At 42.7% G+C, this 22,389-nt stretch overlaps 1 protein-coding gene and 1 long non-coding RNA gene across 9 annotated transcripts in view; one reads left to right on the top strand and one right to left on the bottom strand.

The window, feature by feature from the left end:
- ZBTB38 (zinc finger and BTB domain containing 38) overlaps nt 1-22,091 on the bottom strand; it is a 77,540-nt gene extending 55,449 nt beyond the window's left edge. For 3 of the 8 annotated variants that reach the window (XM_043874800.1, XM_043874796.1, XM_043874794.1), the window contains exons 1-3: nt 21,430-22,091; nt 20,202-20,276; nt 2,745-2,810 (exon numbers count right to left, since the gene is read on the bottom strand). The gene's annotated coding sequence lies outside the window, so the exon portion shown is untranslated. Of the gene's footprint in view, nt 1-1,790; nt 2,352-2,744; nt 2,811-20,201; nt 20,277-21,429 lie in introns of those variants that run through there. The other 5 variants (XM_043874799.1, XM_043874803.1, XM_043874790.1 and 2 more) reach the window with 4 other exon arrangements.
- LOC122675747 lies at nt 2,930-6,519 on the top strand. Its single transcript, XR_006335332.1, has 3 exons — nt 2,930-3,062; nt 5,174-5,348; nt 6,385-6,519. It is a non-coding gene; the product is annotated as an uncharacterized LOC122675747 (long non-coding RNA).
- Nucleotides 22,092-22,389: the final 298 nt, after the last annotated feature.

Here is a 22,389-nt window from a genome sequence, read left to right as displayed (position 1 = left end):
CTCAAGAGCGAATGACAATTAGCCTGGTCCTACTGCAACTGTTAATGCTACTGATGCTAAAATAAATAGGCAATATGGAATCAGGGCTCTGACATTTCCCTTCAGTTTACGATTTTCTGATTGATGCTATATGCAAAATGTACTTAGTCATTTTAAGTCACAGGCAAGCAGGAAAATGGCTCCCAAACAGCAAAAAAAAAAAAAAAAAAAAAAAAGAGGTGAAAAAAAGGTGTTACAGGAAGGATATTTCATGGCAAGCCCACAGAACGAAATCACTGTGAGCTGAATCATGTTCTAATACAATTGAACCATAGAAAAGCTCCAAGCAAGATATTTAAGTTGGCCTCAAAACAACAACAACACAACAACAACAAATCTTTAGTCTATTAGAGGTTTGAATTTACAGACAGTGCTTTGGGATATTAGACAAACTGCTAGGATAAAGCTACTATTTACACAGATGGTTGTGCATCTCAATGTTCTACACGCTGGAGCAAACCTCAGGGAGGTTTTGGGTTTAGCAGCATCTTCCTCCTAACACACCTACAAAGACATTTATTTCTCACAGAGACTCAGTATGCACTTATTGTGGGGGTGGGCTCGGGTTTGGGTCCGTCTCTACCGATAGCTCAGAGGTTACCGATGGAGGGATCAGGCAGAACAAGAGCATAAGCATTTTCTGATTCTGAGAATTTCTGAGTTACCTTTTGTTTCAGTGGCGCTGGTGAACTCGTGATAATGAAACTACACCTTTGCACACAAGCCTTGACCAGCATTCTGTGGCACATTACAAAGAAAAAACCTTAATTTTGAAAGTACTGAGCACAAAGGAGGAAAGAAAAAGCTCTTACTGTGCAAGCTTTCTATGTACAGAATTATGGCTTAATTTTTAAGGCTTGAAGACCGCATTTAAAAACGTCTAAAACCAGTTCAGGCTCTCCAAGAGAGGAAAAGAACTGCAAAATTTTCATGAAACATTTGGTTTTTCTTAAGACAATCTTTTGCATATCTGTTACTGCATTTTTAAATAAGATGTGGTTACTAAGGAAACAAGTTCTGGCCCAGTGTTAATTTGAAACCAAAATATATTTGAGAAGTTAAACTCAAAGGAAAGAACCCATGAAATAATTTTGAAAAGTGCCAGAATTTGGTACTTACAGAACCACAGCTTGGTCTGCAGTGAACCATTCTAGGGACTCTTTTATTCAGTGAAGCTCTCTTTCTTCTAACAGAGTCATCTATATTTAATAATTCCCCCTTTAAAAATTTTAATTCCTTGTCTCCCCAAATAACAGATATATAAATAATGAACTTATTCTTGTGTATCACTTAAAATTGACTTTAGAAGCATCTAGGTTTTATTTTCATCATTCATATAACACGTTTAAAGACCGCTTTTAAAATTTAAATATTTTAAATGTTTCTTATTAAGCTTGTTTGCGCTGTTCAAAATTATCTCCAGAAACCCATTTATTTTTAGTTTCAAGCTAACATGGAGCTGAATCCACAGACTTTTCAAAAAATTCTTTTGTTGTCTGATGGCGCCACACCTATCATATATATGATTTTTTAAAAGGAATCATCTCACTTTTATAGCAGAATCATCTTAGAAGTTTATAAAAGTTATACATTTATATAGAATCTGAACAGGAAAGGCCATCCAAGTGAATACCCCCACCCCACAATTACAACTGTCTTATTTAATTTTTGTTTTAAAAGTCATATTTTAATCTAATGTTCTTGCTACATGGCTCAAAAAAAATCTATAAAACATGCAAATTTCAACCTACCTGTATTGTATCACTTAATGCAGTGCTAGCATGACAAGACACTCAGCCATTTTTATGTAAAGCGATGGAGACCAACTGATTTCACCGTCTTCTTGCTCTCAAGTTTTAGATGCAATTGTCACACACACACAAAACCATACGCAGAACAGCTTGAATGTACTGTGATCACGAGAACTGAATTTATCAACAGGAAAACAGGTTTGAAAAAACAAGTTTCTCATCCAAGGTTTCTCTGAGGCTGCAACCAAGAAGGTAGTGTGTTGAATTTTTTTCCCTTCCTCCTCTGAGAGTTCAAAGCCCGGAGCTGACCACTGCAAAGGCCACTGTCATATTTGCTGAAAATCAAACCACTGATACCAAGCACTGAAAATACGAATTCAAGAACCAAGTTGCTTGCACATCATGGAGTGCATCAGAGTTAAAAATAGATTCCACCTTGCCTCCTACCTGCATAATAAACATGTAAGTTTCAAGTGTTTAATTTGATATTCACATTAATTAACAATACAACATACATTATTTAAAAGACAGCAAATGCAAGAAGAAAGGGGAGACACCATCTGGTAGCAGAGTTTAGTTGTTGTTTTTTTGTTTTTAGGGTTTGTTTTTTTTTTTTGGCTTTGTTAAAAAAAAAAAAAAAAAGGTAAAAATCTATTTTGAATGTGATGAAAAGCAAACATCCAGAAGCAAATGAATCGGAACTGAAAGGTGATGGTGAAATAGCTAAGGCTGTAATGAGGCAAAAACAAGTCTTCGCTACCAGATGATATGGCATCCCGAGCATTTACATACTCACATCTGAAATACTAGGCAACGTGTAATGAATTCTCTACACAGCATGCACACAGCACAGGCACGGCTAATCCTGCCTGCCATCTTAGGCTCACAGAAGCCAGATACGCACTGCATGCAGCACACGAGCTCTGGGGAAGGAGGAGGCAGGGGACAGCTCACCTTAAATGCGGTGTCTGATTAATGTTGTAAGTGACATTGCATATCAGCCTCAGAGTCTTGGTTCAACTGAGTAGGAGGGAACAAAGAAAAATGTCATCAACTGGTGATGCAAGATGAGCCCAATCACTAAACACTGTTTAGCAAACTCCAAATTCTGCAACCAGGCAGTAGAAGGCATTTCATACAGTTCAGCAGAGCTGCTGCACAATGACTGGGTCCTTCTGCTTCTGAGAATCAAACGGTCCTTTTTTGCTAAGGAAGAAAATAAGCTGGAACGAACACTGTCATATCTTCTTCTTGAAGAAAGCTTTCAATACAGTATGTATCTGGCTCGGGATGCATTTTATAGACTGTTGATTTCATAGAATTGCTAGCAAAGAACAACAACAAAAACAAACCTTTTAAAGCTATTACAAAGTAAAGAGTCGTATTATAAAGGGTGTAGCATTTCTAGACTATTTTTCAGAATCCTAACTGGTGCCGGCAGGCTTGTAGAAGAATGCATGATCAGCTGTCTGTATCCGTGCTATAACCTCTAACCACAAGTCGTGTAAATGTATTCTGCTAAATGTATCTGCAGTGCAGAACAGCAGATACCTCTTCATCAGAATGGTATGAAAATGTGAATGAATTTGCTTAAACTTAGAAGCAGAATAAAAGCAGTTACAGAAAGATAAATTAATGCTGAGTTCCTTTGGATGTCTAGCTGACCATCACGAACAATAAAAGCTGTCCTTAGGACACTGACCTAAATAACGTTAAGTCTTGCAACAGCATACTGTACTTGCTCAGAACCTGGGAAATGCAAAATGATTTTTCTCCTTTTTCCCCCCTCCAAAAGCTAAATTGTTAAGTAACAAGTCATTCACAGGAATGCCAAGAGGCTTTGTGTGTATGTATCATGCAAACTGTATGGGAAGAAATGGTGTTGAGCTGACACGGGATGTTTCTTTGTTTTACTTTGAGGCTTATCTTAGCTAGCTCCCACGATGACATTGACATCATGGAGGTCAGAGCTGACACTGGGGTGCTATCCGTTTTATGAGTGAGATGTTTTCCGAAAATTAAATCTCATCTACTCAAACACCGAATTTCATGTCTTCTTCAATATCCCCTCCCTAACCCCGCTGCTCAAGATTGATGGGCTTTACTTTGGCTGTATGTAATAAATTGGAATCACCTTCTGTAGAGGCTCCGATACATAATCATAGGAATTAAATTTTTAAAGAAAAAACCTTCAAGAATCCTTAGGCATTCCCTTTCAGTCTTTCATATCAACACACACACACACAATTGAAGCTCAAATTGCAGTGAAATGTTTAACATGTGGAACAAAAAATGTGGAAAGAGCTGCTTATTCAGGATTTTGAAGAAATGCCTAATAAGCAAAGACTGTTTTGCTACAAAACCAGTGTCACCATGTTCCCAAAGAGAGGAAAACAGCATAGCCTGCTAGAAAAATTTCCTCCAGATCCTGCCGGCAGGTAAAAAATCAGAAAAGCATTTCATTTATCATGCTGTAAAAAACATGAAGTCTTTTATTTTTAAGGAAATAGACCAGATTCTTTTCTACTCTTTCTTCAGCTACAAAGAAACCATACCCACCCCCACCCTTAGATCCTGGATGTAAGCCAACATTTTCATAAAATGCTATGAGACTGATTTTGAGTATATAATACTATGTTTTTCTTCCTCATATTTCTCCAGAAGTCTTTAATTGCCTATTGCATCACTAAATATGCTAACGCTCATTAATTTCAACACGTACAAAAATGAATCCATCTTTTCTGGGGTTGCCTCTATTTTCTGTAAGGACTGACTGCAAATAATCAGATCAGCAAAACATTCCAGTTCCCCGTAATTTTTTTAAAGGAGAAAATGTATTTGAACATCTTAACCTAGGTACTAGGTTTCACAACCGGATCCTTTGTTTCTAACTCTCATTCTGTCTCCTTCCACAGCACCCAAGCGATTTTTAGCTCAATGTATGGCAAGTGCCCAACCTACCTCTAACCTGTACTCTTTAAAGTCTCTGAGTTGGGCTGGCCAGATGGTCGGTCATACCTGAACCACACTGAGTCCTCTTCTCTTTGGAGCACATTTCTCTCCCACAACTATTCCAGAAATAAACGTGGCTTTAACGGAAACAGTAGCTTCTGGTCTAATACCAATGGTGGAGCCATCTTCCCCACCCCCACGGCAGTGCTCTATGAGCTCGGGTTAGCACTGACAGCGACAGAAAATTAGAATGGAGTGTCCTTAGGCTAATTCCTTCTTTACTATGGCAGATGAGAATTAGAAAGACTATAGCGCTCAATTACAAGCTACCAGTTTAATGTATGGTCATCTATAAAGCAGAGTCCTGGGAGTGGGGTTGGAGGAGGTTGAAGCGAAGACCTAGGCATCTAATGCTCTTGGTGTCTGTCCAGATATTCCTCAGCAATAACTCAGACATTCACATTAAAATACTCACAAATTGTCATGGAAGTTAAATACACACGATATGGAATCTACTCTGGACACACAAAATGAAGTCGCTGCCTCCTTGGTCTGAGATAATAAATGACAGTGACAAGGACAATAATCCATATCAGCTCCCACAAGGTGAGTGCACAGTGTTATATCCACTTTGTAGGGGCAGGGTGGTGAAGATGGGCAGGTCCCTGACTACTGCTCGGAAGCCAGGTGCCAGGGCAAGCGGTTTCCAAACCTCCCTGTGGGGTTCTCTGTCTAGTCTTCTGTCAAAACGAGTCTAAAAGCCATGTATTGGTTTATTTTGTGAAGTTCCAAAACTTTCAACGAACAAATGTAGCTCGTTTACCAAACTTGCTTGTATTAAACAAATCTGAACTGTAGTTGAGAGCACCTAGATGGATGAGCTTGTTTAGACAGACATTCTCGACTAGTAAATCCTGTTTTGCACTTAAAAAAAAAAACAAAACAACAAGCTCATGCCCAAATTACTTAAGCTTTGTCATGATTACAAGTGGCAAGGGTATGCGCTCACTTATGATTTTTAAAAATTGCCTGCTTGTCAACCTCCTCGGGGCATAGGCACAAATGTTCATTTATCAGGCAAATGCCTTTTCCATGATGAAAATTTTAACCTGTTTTTGCCACTTTGATGAGTCAAGCACAAGGAACCCAAAGTAATCTGGCAGGAGCAGGCTGGAGAAGGACAGAGCTAACAGTAAGGGGTGCCTCTTTTATTTTGATTAATGCTCTTACTTGCTTATAGTCTCCTTCTACAGTCTGAGTTCATTTTATTTTCAGTCCTGTGGGTTCAAGTCAAATTGCATGACTTATGCAAAGTACATAATTCAAGTATGAACAAAGTTTGACTCTGTTTAAAAAAAAACAAAACATAAACTCAGGGCACTGAGTCCCAGAGGAATCCTTGGTTTATAAACATTTGGATTGGTTTGCACATTTCTTTGCTCCACTCACTGCATTGAAAACTACAGCTGGTTTCCGTTTATACCTAATATAGATATTCAACATTTGTGGGTAAATTTGTTACCAGGTTCAGCTATTCTAATCTCAATTTTTAAAAATAAAATGTTTACCAGATGTAACATTTCTGCTTAAGTTCTTAGAATTTAAACATTTTTATGAGGTTGCTTTTTACTTTTGTTTGTAGGATATTCACAGAAGCAACATGGTGACAATTTACCGGTGACTAAACATGCCTTTGGATGATATTTTAGCCTAAATTCTTAGGAAAGTCCAGTGCTACTTTAAACATCTACTTTTTGCCTAAAGATGTAGGCGGGAACTTCTGCTTTCTACTTTGATCAGAGCTAAGTCTACAGTAGCTACCATTTATTGAAAACCTATAATGTACTCAATATTTTAGCTATCTCTGGTAGCTCAGCTGGTAAATAATCCACCTACAATGCAGGAGACCCTGGTTCTATTCCTGGGTCGGGATGATCCCCTGGAGAAGGGATAGGCTACTCACTCCAGTATTCATGGGTTTCCCTGGTGGCTCAGATGGTAAAGAATCTGCCCATGCTGTGGGAGACCTGGGTTTGATCCCTGGCTTGGGAAGATCACCTGAGGAGGGCATGGCAACCCACTCCAATATTCTTGCCTGGAGAATCCCCATGGACAGAGGAGCCTGGCGGGCTACAGTGCATGGGGTGGCAAAGAGTCAGACATGACTAAGCAACTAAGCACAGCACATATTATTTAATTCTCAACCAATAACCCTGCCAGATGAGTATTAGTTATCATCACCTTTAGGTGAGGAACTAATTGAGATTACCAGTCACACACAGCAGAGTTAGGATTCAAACCAAGTCCAGTTGATTCCAAAGTCTGGGTCTTTCCACCAAGCTAAAGAGGATAAAACCTGCTTCATCCACACTCTGCCCTGATGTAAGAATCTTGTTACTGCACAGACTTGCAGTAGAGAAGACTTCCGCTCCCTGGAGCCAGGATCATCCCTGTTTAGATGAAACAGTTTCAACTCTCCAGGCTCTGGGAACCGTGGGTACCAACTGCAGACAGTTTGGACCAGCAAGTGGAAAAGAATAAGAGAAGAGGAATTAACTAGACCATGTTGGAAAATTAAGGGTAGAAACCAGGATAACAATTTTGGTCAGAGATTTGTCATCATTTGGAAATGTTTTATCAGGCGAAATCAGTGGAAAAGCTTATGTATCCATCTGAACAAACTACTTCACATAATGAAGTCCTGTCTTTCTGTGGTACAGATGAGGAAACCAAGGTTATGAGAGATATGGTCATTGGCCCAAGATCACACACTTAATAAGTGAGTTTACTCATTCCCTGTATTAAAATTTTTCTACAAGCCTGCATTTGTGGGTAAATCTGTTATCTGGTTGTTAGATGGTCCTAATCTAAATTATCAAAGAAAAATCAGTATAACAATCAAGATGGACCTGGTTTCTACTCACAAATAGTATTTCTGTCCTAAACAGATAACTTAAGTCTGTATGATGAGTTCCTTCCCCCAAAATATTTTATTTTTTAATTTTTAAAAGATTTTTTTTTTTAATGCAGACTATTTTTAAAGCCTTTATTGAATTTGTTACAATATTGCTCCCATTTTATGTTTTGGTTTTTCAACTGTGTGGCATGTGGGATCTTAACCCCTGGCCAGGGATTGAACTTGCACCCCCTGCATCAGAAGGTGAAGTCCCAATCACTGGACCACCAGGGAAGTTCCCCTAACACATTTTTAAAATGAACTTTTGAAAAGTCTAACTTTTGAATGGGAAATTTTCCTCAACCAAGTTTAGTGTTTCAAGTGCATCATTTTAACGATTAATTCTTTATGTGGACATCTGCTTTTGCCCCCATTTAACATCCCTTCCAGCTCTGAAGGTTTGGGATTCTAAAAAATCCAGCCTAGCTTGCTTCCTGGGTTGGTTAGTCCAAGAGCTGCACTCTGAGCCTTCTGCTTTCAAGTTATGTGGCCAGTTGACTGTCTCGCTCACTGGCAGTAATTCTAGATGGCAACCAGAGAGCTTGCGAAGGGGGCTTTCTAATCAACTCTATGAGCTCTAGCCTGCTCAGGATAGAAATATAAGAGGAGGATTATCTCTCTTGACGCTCTGAAGGCAGTAGAACAAAGGGTTAGATAAATGGACGAGCATGAGGAGTTTGAGCTCCAAGAAGCCTGCTCCAGTTCTTTTGTTGCTATTGTTGAGTCACTCAGTCGTGTTTGACTCTTTGTGATGCCACGTCGGCAGCACGCTAGGCTTCCCTGTCCTTAAGCATCTCCCGGAGTTTGCTCAAGACATGAGCTTTCTCACTTTAATCCATCAGCATCTATATAAGATGTGAGCAAGGAGCACACATTTGATGGCAAGGACTGGGCAGCAAGCCCTGGGGACCAAACTGAGGTTACCCTCAAGGAAAGGGCTGCAGGGAGAAGGGAATGTGAACCATGGGGTTTTCGACTGAGACAAAGTGGTGACTGACTTTGTGTTTCCAGGGAGACTGTGGTAGACAACATCCCACTTCACCCTCATCCAGCCCAGACTCTCCTGTGGGAATACTGTCAGCATGGCTCACCATCATTTTCAATATCACGACCTCAGCTCTAGCAGGAGATTGCCCCTGCTTTCACTCTGCAGTGTATTGGAAACGTGGCACTAAAAAGGATTTTGCCTGCCCACCGAGGCCAAAAGCATTCCTGCATCCTTAGTCACACATTTGTTTGCAGTCATCATTGTTTGCCACTCCCCAGATGGAGAGCAAATGGAACAACAGGGTCTTCTAGATCCTGAACTGACCAAAGACATTCAGCAAGAAGGCTGAATTTCTTCTTTCTAGAGAGACTGGCAACTAAGTTGAAGAGGGAAGGTGGGGATATACATGAAGATAGAGAAGGAAGAAATCTTACAGACGGGGAAAATCTATCCTTATATGAGAGGATAATCCTCTCCTAGTATCTATGTGTATCCTGGGCAACAAATATTCCACGACAACCTGGGAACAAAGTCATTTGCTTTTTTTTCGCTCAGATAAATGACTTTGTATTTCAGAAAGGTCATGACCATCAACCTCTTCTCACCAGAGCAGCTTAACAAACCTCAGTGAATCTTTACTTCCTTTGCACTAAAGATAAAAGCACAGTACGTTTTTGTTGTATTGAACTATCTGCCTTTACTCATGTCTCTCTCCCACAGCAAATAGAGTATTGCCTAACGCGATGGAGGGACTTCTACGGGTAGGCTCTGAATTGACCAAATTAGGGGTCCTTTCTCTGCTCCCAACACTCCCAGTGGAATCCTCAGCTTTGTCTCCTGAAACCACTTCCTAAAATGAGAAAACTTCTTCCATGAGTTAAGGAACGGATCTGGGGACTAAAAATACCTATGGAAGTCTTTCAAGTTCTTAATTACTTGTTTACCAAGGTGGGGGGTGAGTACAAGTTGTCTGGTGAGCAGACCACAGGCTATGTTTACATCTGTCCCTCCTAGCATAGGGAAAGGGGAGACAGAAACTAAGAGTGGCCTGATGATAACACCACGGCCTCCAAAATGTGCCTCAACATTTCCCCGCGCTATCAGTGGCAGAGCCTGTTACACGGAATTACAGGATGGGCAAGGCACTTGGGAAGATGTCATCTAAACTCTTTCTTGAAGGGAGAAGAAAATCAGACTCAGGGAGTGTGATATCTGAAGACCTCAGCAACCAGGATAAAAGCCAGATTCCTAAATTACGAGTATTCTGCTCTTTGTAGTTCAACACACTGGCTCAACTAATTAAAAAAAAAAAATCCACCTTTCACTTAAACAGATGCCTCAAAATAAGTGAGTTAACAAATAGATTGCAGTATAGACGGTTTGTAACTTCTTTCCCAGTTCCTCCCAGAAGAAAATGTTTAGCTATTTAACTTTTTTAAAGCTCAATAGAACATAATTTTAAGCAACAATAGTAAATTTTAGGCAAAAATATCACCTGGGACCCAGTATCATTTGAGAAGTATCAGAGAAGCAGACTTGATTGCTATATTAAGTCAATCAGATTAAGCTCAGCCAGCTGAAGTAGCCTTTATCCTATTTGGTTTGCAAAGAAAAAAAAAAATCTCATGAGTTAGCATTAGCAGCTAAAAATAAGTTGCAGGTTTCATTTTCCGTTGTTCAGTACGGTTTTGAAACCAAAAGGTGCAAAACTAGAAGATTCACCAACGCCTACTGAAGATCAACAACTCAATTAGTCCCCTTTCGGGCACGGCGTCCTGATTACAACTCATAGCCAGGTCCGAGACACGTACACTTAGGCCCCTCTCCCCATGGTCTCTTGAGATGACTGCCCCTAATAAATAAGATGCGACAGGAAATTAGGGGCTGAGGCCGGTCCTGGGGGGACAGTGGCTTGTGTATGTTTCTTGTCATATCCGGATAGGATGCCAGGTAGACAGCGGCCCCCACAGGCACAGCTTTGATCTCAGATGGTGCTGGGGACCCCTCCACAAAACAAGTGAGTAAATAATGCTAGAATTTCGCTCAGATGAGGCCCTGAAGGGAATGAGCACAGCGGGGAGCCATTGACCTAAATGCCCCAGGGACTTGTGCAATTCCCTACTGCGAACTCCGGCAGCTCACGATAAATTTAATTTCAAAACTGTCTTCCCAGGGCCAAGTCTGGCAAAAAGGTGTTTGACAGAGGCGCAAATGCTTCAGAGGGAAGGCAGCCATCTCAGGCTGGGGCGTTCAGCTGTGGCACGAGGCCCGGAGAGAGCGGGGCTGGTGAGAGAAAGCCCTCCGCTGAATGAGACGGGTGGGAGGGGGGCGCAGAGAAGGGTTAATCTCCTTCCATTAGAGGAGGGGCCCTTTGGTGAAGGTGAAGAGAATAATCTGTATGAAGAGCAGGGAAGACAAAGAGCCATTCCAGAGAAGAAATTACTGTGCTGGGGCTGGAAGAATGATTCGTCCTAGATTTTCACTGTGAGGCCGTTTCTTAGATCTGAGTCTTCATCTCGCTTTGAAGTTACAGCCTCTGGGTGGGGGAAGGGGGGATCTTCACATGTAGCCCTGCAAGACTTGAGCTTCGACTGCATCTGACATGGGCCAACTCTGATTGACTCAGAGATGCAGAGGGTGAGGCCAAAGCCACTAGGACGGCGCCTTAGAAGCTGAACCATAAATTAGCAATAAACAATAGGAGTTGCTCACAAAAGAGAAGCCAGTGGCTGAATCCCCCTTTTTTGGGGGTGAGGAACAACCTCCCTCTTTAATTAAACAAACTTTTAAAAAGTTGTCTTTAATAGTTTGGGGGGAACTAGTTTACGATTCACAAGAAGTTGCAAAAACAGTAGAGTAGCTGTATGATGTCACCTATCTTCTCAGAATGATTTTATCTTGTATCAATACTACTGTAATACATTCTCTAAACCAAGAAAGGAATACTAATACTGGTACAACACTGTTAACTGAGGTACAGACTACTACTTCAGATTTTAGCAGTTTTTACATGCACTTGTGTGTGTGTCTAGAGTTCCATGAAATTTTATCACATGTGAAGATTGGAGTAGCTGTCAACACAATCCTGATACAAAACTACACCATCACCACAAAGAAACCCCCTGCACTACCCCACCATAGTCACACCTTCCCCCAAGCCTAGCCCCTGGCACTGATCTGTTCTCAGCACTGTAATTTTGCCCCTTTGATAATGTTATTTAAATGGAATCTTGCAGTCTGTAACCCTTTAGGACTGACTTTCTCTCACCCAGCAGAACTCCCTTATGAGCCATTCAAGTTGGATGGGAAGATGTGACTTTTTATTGCTGAATAGTATTCCATGATATGAATGTATCACAGTTTGTTATCCATTCACCCACTAAAGGACATCTGGCGGGTATTCAGTTTTAAGCTAGAACAGATAAAACAGCTATGAATATTCATATGACTGCTAAGTCGCTTCAGTGAAGTCCAGTTCTTTGTGACCCTATGGTGCCTCTGTCAATTGAATTCTCCAGACAAGAATACTGGAGTGGGTTGCCATGCCCTCCTCCAGGGGACCTTCCTGACCCAGGGATCGAACCCACGTCTCATGTCTCCTGCATTGGCAGGCAGGTTCTTGACCATTAGTGCCACCTGGAAGCCCCATTTTCGAAGGTACTTAGGTTCATTTGTGTAAACCTACTGACTCGATGGGCATGGGTTTGGGTAGACTCCGGGAGTTGGTGATGGACAGGGAGGCCTGGCGTGCTGTGATTCATGGGGTCGTAAAGAGTCGGACACAACTGAGCGACTGAACTGAACCGAACTGAACTGAAGTTATCATTTCTCTTCTGTAAATATCCAAGAGTGGGAATATATGGTATGTGTATGCTAACCTTTATTAAAAACTATCAAACTCTTTCAGAGCAGTGCACCATTTATACTCCTACCAGCAATGTATGAGTGATCCTCTACACCCTCGCCAGCATTTGGTAACATCAGTATTTTTTTTAATTTTAGCCATCCTGATAGACTCATCGGGGCTCATTTTGATGGTCCCCAGTCAAGATGGCAGTCACTTGTGGGGCCTTCAGAGCTTGACTGGTGTGGCTTCAGGTCTCTCTCACTGTTCTAGCTTTCCAAATACTGTTTACACAGTAATGTGTGCTGTTTGGCATTTTGATGATGGAAAACGAGGCTCTTGATACCTGAGGGTGAGGCCTCAGGTTTGTCCAGTTGCTCCTGACATCAGGAGTAGGACTTCATCATCTGGGAGTGTTGGGTTTCTTTAAGGCAGTATTTCTTGGCCCAGCAGGCAGACTTGATACCAGTGACGTTCACTCCCATGGAGTAATATGAAGGCCATGATATAACAGCCATGGGGCGGGACAGACTTTGCCTGGACTGGGGTCTTTAGCCAGAGAAGCTTTAGCCAGAGACTGTGTAGGTGCTTTTTATTCCCAGAGTTAGTACCTTATTAGCATGGGGTGGGGGGGTGGTGGTGGGACACAGAGGCAGCACAGACAGGTAAAGACAGGACCACCAGTGGCATTTGTTGGATGTCAGAGGCCCCACTGAACACTTCTTGCCCTTGGACCTCCTACTCTGTTGACTGCTCGAGACTCTCCTGCAGCATGTGGACACCTTGTCTGGATGTCATGGACCTCTGATTTCCTCTAACTCCCGAGAGTTAGATTTGAGGCAATGCTATCACCACCACAGGGAGCTTCCCAACCTAGGGATCCAGGTCCTGCCAGCAAGTAGAATTCCATCTGAGTAGCAGAAGGTGCCTCAGCCAAGGAAGGTGTTCAGATGACCAGGGAAATGGGCTTTGAAAAGGGCCAACCCCATAGGGATAACTCAAACTGCCCCAGCCATGTCTGGAAAGTCAGCCTCCATCTGCTGTACGCCTGATTCAAGGGAGGTTGTGGGCCTTCCCAGAACCCATACCCATCAAGATCCTGCTTCCACACATTTGGCCAGGAGATCAAGAATCAGGAGGGCAGTGATCCTGCATGAGGACAGCCAAAAGATAATGGAGACCCTGCACAGAAGCAGGGAAGCTTGGTGATCCTAGGTGGATTCCCTCATGCTTCTGTATGGAGGACGGATGCTGTGAAGGTGCTCCTCTGGGTTCTGGCTCTTGTGCTTCATCTGGTGCATTCACAGGAGATGCATGTGAACTTGGGCATCTAGATGGAATCTAGATGGTGTCTTACAGAACCTAATCATGAACTGGGGACTGTTGGGGGCTGAGCAGTCTGTGGAGGCTGAACTTGAGGCTGAACCTGAAAGCCAAATGATGGTAGTCTGATGACTTTGAGAAGCGTTATGCAGATGGGATGGATAGCCACACTTCCTCTTCAAGGTGGTGAGAATTTTAGAATTTGGTTGTTGTTTGTTCACTATGTTCTCTGGTGTAACAGAACATTTTCCAGGTTTCCATTCTTGGGGACCTCTTCTCTGACTCACCGCTCCATTTGGTCATGTGCTCTTACTTACCTCCCATCAGAAGGCAGCCAAGCACATAGCACCTTTCAGATACAATGAGGTAGGTGGAGATGGGGGCAGTACTTTGCCTGACCATGAATTTGGGTAGTGAGACTCCATCCTTAAGGCTGAACCACGGCAGCGCCCCTCAGCTCTGGCTTTGTTTTTCCACTCATGCCCTCCTGTGACCTATTTGCCCACAGTGTGAATCTTGCTCTGTCCCTGCTCTGTTCTCTTGGCTTCTGACTCTGGAACCCACCTCCTACTTGGCTCTTATGGCTTGGATCCACATGGCTGCCCTACGTCTTCCTCGGACTAAGTGTTATCATCTCGGTGCTCAGGGCACCGGTTAGTCTCTTACGGTGTCCCTCACAGGGTCTGGGCTGCCCACACGTGTCCTGAGATATGCCCTGCCTGTCAGAAGGCAGATAAACATTCTCTGGTAGCACCAGGGGCTCACTTTGGGATCAGTCTTCTCACAGTGCCTTGTCTCTACTACTGTAACAGAGAAGAACAAATCTGACTCCATATTGAAGCTATTCCTCCAGCGCTAACACTTGCACTCTGTTGCCCGTGCTTAGGCATGCTGGCTTAGCACTTTGTGAAAAAGAATGCTGCCAATAGTCCAAAATGTACGTGATATCCCATTCTCAAGACTGTGACCTTTAAAAGTGTAACACTTCTCCATTCATATAGAGATAAAAAGTTGCATAATAGAGAATAACATTTGTCTTGCTGGAGGTTTATAGGAACATTGTGACCAGATCTATGTGGAAGGCTGCAAGAACAAAGGATTCCAACATCGGGATGTTTGCAGCAACCAGTCAAATCTGTTCCTGTTTTAGTATAAAAGAAGCCTGAACTCTAACTTGGGTAAGATGGTTGCTGGCTTTCTGAATAAAGTTGGGATTCTTTGACCCAACAACTTATCTCTCTTATTATTGTCCTGTTGTGCAGTAAGCAGTATAAGCTAGGACTTGGTAATGCTACCCAGGGGTTGGGTGGATCCAGGCCCTTCATCACTCAAGTTCTAGTTGCGCCTCTGCCACTAGATCTCTGGGTAACAACCACAAGGGAGTAAATGAACTATTCTGTGGCTCCGTTATCTTATATTTACAGTAAAGTTTCCAAACTCCCTAGCTGATAAACTTTCAACTGGATCAGATCATGATTAAGGAGAAATCTAAAATTCAGAAGCCAAAAAACACCTTTAAGTAAATTCTAGTTTGGATGTACTAGCTTACAGTTCCTTGACTCTTTTCTGTCTAGCAAGTGTTGCTGAAAAATGAGTGTCTATTAAATTGAACACAGTATTATCAATAGTCCTCAGGCCTTAATGTGCATACGGACTGGGAAAGTATATTAAAATACATATTCCTAGGCCCCCTCTTCAGAGCTTTCCATGCCACTGGGACCTGGGAACATGCATTTTAACATGAGAAACTGAAGGGGACTTAGATTTTGAAATAGACATTGGTAACTTTTCAGGGGTTGATTTATGCATTAGGAACTTTAAAAATAGGCCATTTGACCTACTGATTCAATTCTAGGAATTTTCCCCCAGATGTCCACCAAGATTTATTTATAAGAATGTTTTTACGTTTATAATAGCAGAACACTAGAGGCAATAAAAATGTACATAAAAAAGAATGGATAAATTAAGATATATCCATGCAATGGAAACACAGCCATTAAAAATAAAAATTTCAAAAGATCATTTAGTGACTTGGAAAAATGTTTACAACATAATGTTAAGTGGGGTGAAATGATTCAGTGACTTGGAAAAATATTTATAACATATATAAAATTTAAAAAGAGGCATATAAAATAGCATTTCAATAATGTTCAAAAGAAGAAAAGAATATATATGAAAAAACTGACAAGAAATACATCAACATGTTAATATTGAATTGTTGCTTGGTTGTTGGATTATTGGAGATTGTTGGTCTCTTCTTGATACTTTTCTTTATTTTCCAGATTTTGTATAGTGACTAGTTATGGCTCTTTTTATTTGAAAAACAGTGCTAATTTTTTTTTTTAAAGTAAAGAAAAAGAATTCGATTCATGAGGAATGAAAAGAGAGGGAAGAGAGATCTCTTAGGAGCCTGGTCCAGCCATGGCCTTACTGCTGCAAGAGGACTTGGAAGACAGACTGAGTCTGATGCTGGGGTGAATTTTAAGCTACATTCTCTTTTGCAAAATACCTTGGTATAGTCAATGCCCAGGAATTTGGGTCAACGAGAAAATCCTTTTCACTAGATACTACTTTCTTGCTACATTTGAAGATAACAGACTATAGGAACAGGGACGTGGAAGGGAATTCAGTTTGAACATCTTTACTACTCTTGGGTTGATCTCATGCTTGTTGCCTCTGTGTATAATCCCTGTGGCCTCACCCCAGAACACCACGCAGACTGACTGCACTCTGCTTAGGGGCTTCTGGACAGATGATTGGCTTCATTCCAGCTTGGGAGACTACACCCAGGGCCAGAGCTTCCATGGAGCTTCCAGCCTCCTTCCATGGAGGCTTTCAAAGCCTCCTCTGGCCAATGCACTGGGAGCCCCATTGAATGCCAGGAAAAATCTTTTTTTGGCAGACAGATGGCTCAACTCTACCTTCTCTCATGGATCTCAGTGAATCCCAGGTCAAACCTGAGTAAGAGTAGAAGCTTCTTGGTTAGGCCCCTGGCCTAGGGGGCCTAACCTTTCCAAATGTCCTTGAAATTTTTACACCACATGCTTTGGCTAGTTAGGAAATGGTGCTAAGGATTTCAGGTGCAAGTCAATTTAGAAAGACCAATAAATAAATAAAATGATACTTGCAGTATTATTAGCAATATCAAAATTCAAACACCAATACTGATCATAAAGACAGTAATTGTTTTCATCAACCTAACTTGCCACATATTTTCCTAAGTTGTCCAAACCATTTCACATATATTACCTTACTTATTCTGACAGAACCTCAGCTTTACACTTTTAAAAATACCATTTCGGAGGTGGGAGGAAGCTATAAAGTTCTGATGAAAACCAGAGGCTTGAGTTAAAAACAAAACCCTGAAGTCTTCAGTGTGGTGTTTTCCAACTGCGTTCTTGACAAGAAGTCAGGGGATTTCAGCATGAGAAAGCATGAAGCCCCATTACCATGAATGCTCAGCTTTGGTGACTGTGACGTGGCCTGATTGCAAAATCTTCCAAAGGGAGTAACAGAACATTCATAATGCTGACCCAGGGCAAGAGGGGGGCCTGTACTTCTATGCCCCGAAAAGTATAATACTTTTAACCTGGGGTTAAAAATAATCAACTGGTCTAAGCACTGCCTGCATCAGCCAACTGTGCCCAGACCCCCATCTGAATCAATAGGCATGACCTAAACTCTGAAAAGACTATATAGCCTCACATTGAATTGTACCCCTCATATGAATTTGAGAATGGGAAAAAAAAAACAAACGTATTATATATATATATTAAACTGAATCACCTTGCTATACACCAGAAACTAACACAACATTGCATAAATCAACTATACTTCATGGCAACCCACTCCAGCACTCTTGCCTAGAAAATTCCATGGATGGAGGAGCCAGGTGGGCTACAGTCCATGGGGTCACAAAGAGTCAGACGTGGCTGAGTGACTTCACTCACTTCAACAAAAATTTTTAACTAAAATAAAATATAAAATTATAAGTTAAGGAAGCTTGAGAAAGTCTAACTTTTCCCATAATATCTACTTTGACGCATTTTTTAAAACGTTGAAGATCAAAGTATTTACAGTGTGCTCATTACCCCTGCTTCACTGGTGGGTCTGTAGTGTTAACCTAGCATGCTGTACCAACCCTGTGGAGGGTTTATGTTGATGGCAGTGAAATTTTGATTTGGTGGTGGCACACCTCTCTCTGCCACACTAGGCAGCTAGACATTAAAAATCAAGTTGACCCCAGCTCACTCCCTCACTCCTATGTCAATTCCTGCAACCAAGTGCTTTGAGGAGTCATTCTCACATGGAAGTTGAAATTAACAACCTGTGACTAACAGTCTCCCCAGTGAATAGACCCTGACTCCTTTTCCTTCTTGACCATGGTCTTGGCCCCGCCCATCCTGGCAGACTCCTTTAGGCTTAGACATGTAGCAACAGATCATTCCCACTCTACTCCAGCTTTTGAAACCTGGTACTTGTTCTCAGCTTACTCCTTGTGGCTGCTCCCTAGTTGCAGGTCCTGGGCTCTCCCAGTCAACCTGGTCTTATCTTTAATTTTCTCCTCTAACCCAGCCAGCTCTCCACTCAGTAGGTTCTTTTGGGACCCACCAAACCAAGGAAATGGACTTTCAAAGGTTGAAGCATTTTTGCAACAAATCAACTCATTCTTCTATCCCACTCCTCCTGTTGTGAGGGGACTGGGCGGGGGCGAGGCAGCAGTAATAGGAGATGAGGCCAGGCTTTGAGAGCTGTGTTAAGTCAGTCAGTAACTGGCCTTCCCACACAATGGACAATGTGTATTCTTCAGGGTGTGGGCGTGAGTGCCAGAAATGTCAAGTCCAGGAGTAAAATATAATCCAAAACCAGAGTGTCTAGCCAGATATTGACAATGAAACTAGAGAAGTAGGTACCAGGCAGCTCAGGCAAGGACTGGAAACCATTTTTATAGTATGTGTGCTGCTAAAGTGAGCACATGCAGTCCATTTTTATTGGAGATCTTTATGATGCCTTGTGGCCATCATAAAGGCACCACCATATGGTTTCTGATATTTTCCAGCAAGGGGGATACTGCACCAAGACCAACAATGATGAAAAGACTACATAACATATAAAATTAGATCAGGGTTCTTCAAACAGGGCTTAAAACCTTACCACTCATGATTGCAGTAAATGTTTTGCAACTTTTCCTGAAAAGAAAAAGCTAGAACTATACATCAAATCCTTTGGGTAGCATTAATATCCTCAGCTGGAGCCTTTTTTAGTCTACTTTCCCATGGTTCTCTTATAACTTGGTTTCAGGATCCCATCTTGTCAGGAATTCTCCCCTCTACCTCCCAATATTAAAAATTATGCCAAGATCTGGAGCAGGGTAGCTTCCCAAAGCCCCCAGGAGCAAACAGAACTGTGAGCTAAAAAAAAAAAAAACATAAAAAACACAACCCACAAAGAGCTTTCTTAGTGACCACTAGGAGAACAGAATTCTATTGGATAATTCCTACAAGCATGACAGAGCCAGAATGGTCTTAAATCAAAAGGACCCTGGAGGGGGAAAAAGTCCGGGGAAGAATGCCCTTCGTGGTTCACTGGCCACTGGTGGCCTAGTGGTGCTTATGTAAAGGCTCAGCATTAGAACAGACAGTGGCATCTTGAAAAATCTGCTCTTTGCCCACTCTTTACCAAAAAGTGTCAGTTATATTCATATAATTCTAAATATCTGATCTCTTTTTACTTCCCCCACTGCTTCATTCTGCTATCCTATCTTTGAGCATCTCTAAGTTCCTCATTATGCCTTGCAGAGAGGATAACCTCTTCTTCAGAAACACTCCAGAGGTGTTACTGGGAAGTGGCTGCCTGCATCCAGGGACTACATTTCCCAGACCCCTTTGCAGTTAGATGTGGTCACGTGACTAGCATTTTAGCCAATAGAGTGTGAGTAGATGTGTCCTGGCCACTTCTAGGCAGGGGCCATAAAAATCTCTATGTGCACTTTTTCACACTCTTTTTCCTCCTCCACTGGGAAGTGGAAACAATCCCAGGTGACCTTTCAAACAACATATAGCAGGAGGTGGAGCCTCTCTCAACCTATGTCTCTGAATGAATGTGTGACCTCTACTGTTCCATGACCAAGAAATAAACTTCTATTGTGTTTGAGTGATTATACCTTTTTCAGTCTATTATAGCAATTAGCCTATCTTAACTATTACTATTATCCTCTTTGATACAGCTGTTATCGTTGTGTGCAGAAGTCCCTGTGCCTTCTTCCTTTTCCCTGCACCTTACAACAAAATAAAAGAATAGATTTAGTCAACTAAATGCAAGCAGCCATTAGGGACAAATGACACTCACCAAATCAATGGTCACAGCGTTCAGATCTTATAGCCAGAAGAAGAGTGGTTTAGCAGAGCCTCACTTCAAGACAACCTGATATATTAAGATAAAATAAAAATTAAAATATAAGATCTACAAAACAGATGTATTAGCATGCAATGGTTAATCTTCAAAGGGTGTTGTCAGTTTACAAAGGAATCTGCCGCTCTTTTCCAGTAAGCGACAAGCTTCTCAATTACATTTATAACATAAGATACATTTTAACATACCCTTACCCCATCGTTATAAGACAGAATTTATAAAGAACAATTCTACTTGGCTAAGTAAGCTATACAAAGACTAGATAAAGACTCAGGAGATGACTTTGGATGCCAGGAGAACTGGGTATGAGTTCTATGTCTGTGTGCTCTGCAATTCTTACGAACATGTTAAAACTTTTCTCGTGGGAACTTAACTTTCTTGGGTAGAAACTTCCAGAGCTTGTAAAATTATAGGTTACACAAAGACTTAAGCTTGTTTCAGTGAAATTAAAACAGACATCAAAGATACATTATCATCAGTCTCTGTGTTTCGTATCATCCCAGATGCAAATGGCACAGGCAGGAATGAAAACAAGCTCTCTGAAAACAGGGAGATGACACAGTGGAGGCGCACTGACTGGAACAACCACAGACAACCTGAAACACGCTGGGTATGGATGGCAGGTTGCGGTCATTTTCTTACCAGAGCTGCCAACTTTTAGCAGGTTAGGTGCAAAAATACCGCTTGACAGCACAGGGCACATATTTGCCTAGAATGGGGTTTATTTTTGTTTCTGATGACTTGGTATAAGATCCAGGAAACAAACATTTCAGAACTCTGAACAAACATGCTGGCCGTCCAAAACAGAGCACTAGCGGGGAAGGACGAAGGGGAAACAGAACAAGAGGGGTGACGGGGAAAGGCACGATGTGGGCCCTTTCCACCAGAATTTGGCCTTACTCTGTGTGTGTGTGTGTGTGTGTGTGTGTGTGTGTGTGTGTGTCTTTTTTTTTTTTTTCAGAGGAAACGCGTCCTGGTCTGGGCCTGTGGAGAAGAGAAAGATCAGAGACGTCCCCTCGGTGCCGTGTTTGGAGGGTGTCCCAGATGCGGTCCCCACACCCTCCCCCTGGGCTGGGGCCTGCCAGGCTGCAGGTGTCAGGGAACAAGATGGCGCCCCACAGTGAAGGGCGCGGTGTGAGGGGGTCTGGGGGCAGCCTTCACTTACTCCGAGGCGCTGGCTCCTCTGAAACCCAGACGCTGCCAATTCCCTGGGCTCAGGAGTTCTAACCGCCTTCTTGCTCTGGGTTCTTCACTTCTGGTCGAGATCAGCTTCACATATTTTTCTGATGATGTCACCCATTCTGACTTCCTACATTCTGAAAGTTGATCTATAAGTAAAACCTTCCGTGAGGCTTCAAAACAAAACAAAACAAAACAAAAGCAGCAGCATAAAAGAAAAGCAAGGTGTGCTGTAGGGCGATGGAGAGGAGGAGGAGAGAGGCAGTTGCCTCCTTATTTTGAGATTTGCTGCAGCCTGCGAGTGCCACTCCCCAGCCAGTTTCCTGGCTGCAGAGGGAGGCCAGTGGCCGGGCGTGGGTGACGTCAGGGCCAGGCCTGAGTCATCGCCAGCGGCCGGTCTGCCCTGCCACTCGGAGGGGGACAAAAGGAACCTTTGATGTCCAGAGGCCCTCCTCTCGGGACACTCGCCTGTACGAGCAGCAGGCCAGAACATTCCTGCCGCCTCCCCACCCCCGGCCGCCCTTCCTACTTCCGGAACCGTCCCAGGCAGATTCAGCAAGGCCTCCTCAGGGGACATCGCCCTCCTGCATGGCAGAGGCAAGGCCGCTCTCTGCCAAAGAAGAAGCAGGGGAGGGGGTTTCTCTGGGGATTTCTCACTGCACCCTTCGGCATCCCCCACCTCCCACTTCCCTCTGGTGCCACCGTACCCAGGGAATCGCAGTGGTTCGAAAGGAATGCGGGAAAGGTGGAAGGTGCCTGTCACCCTCCCTGGACCGCACACAGTGCTCGGTGTCTCTTCTCTGCCTTTGTGCCCTGACTCTGCGCCTCTGCACCCCGACCTCTGGGTGCCAGCGTGAGTTGGTGCTGCCCGATTCAAGGGGACTCCTCTCTTTAAGAGGGGGATTTATATTCCAGTGCCTGCCACAGGGTGCAGTAAACTCACGGT

This window comes from Cervus elaphus, chromosome 19 (genome assembly GCF_910594005.1).
Source record: "Cervus elaphus chromosome 19, mCerEla1.1, whole genome shotgun sequence".
In the NCBI taxonomy this organism is placed as follows: Eukaryota; Metazoa; Chordata; class Mammalia; order Artiodactyla; family Cervidae; genus Cervus; species Cervus elaphus.
This window is presented reverse-complemented; position numbering and strand designations above follow the sequence as displayed.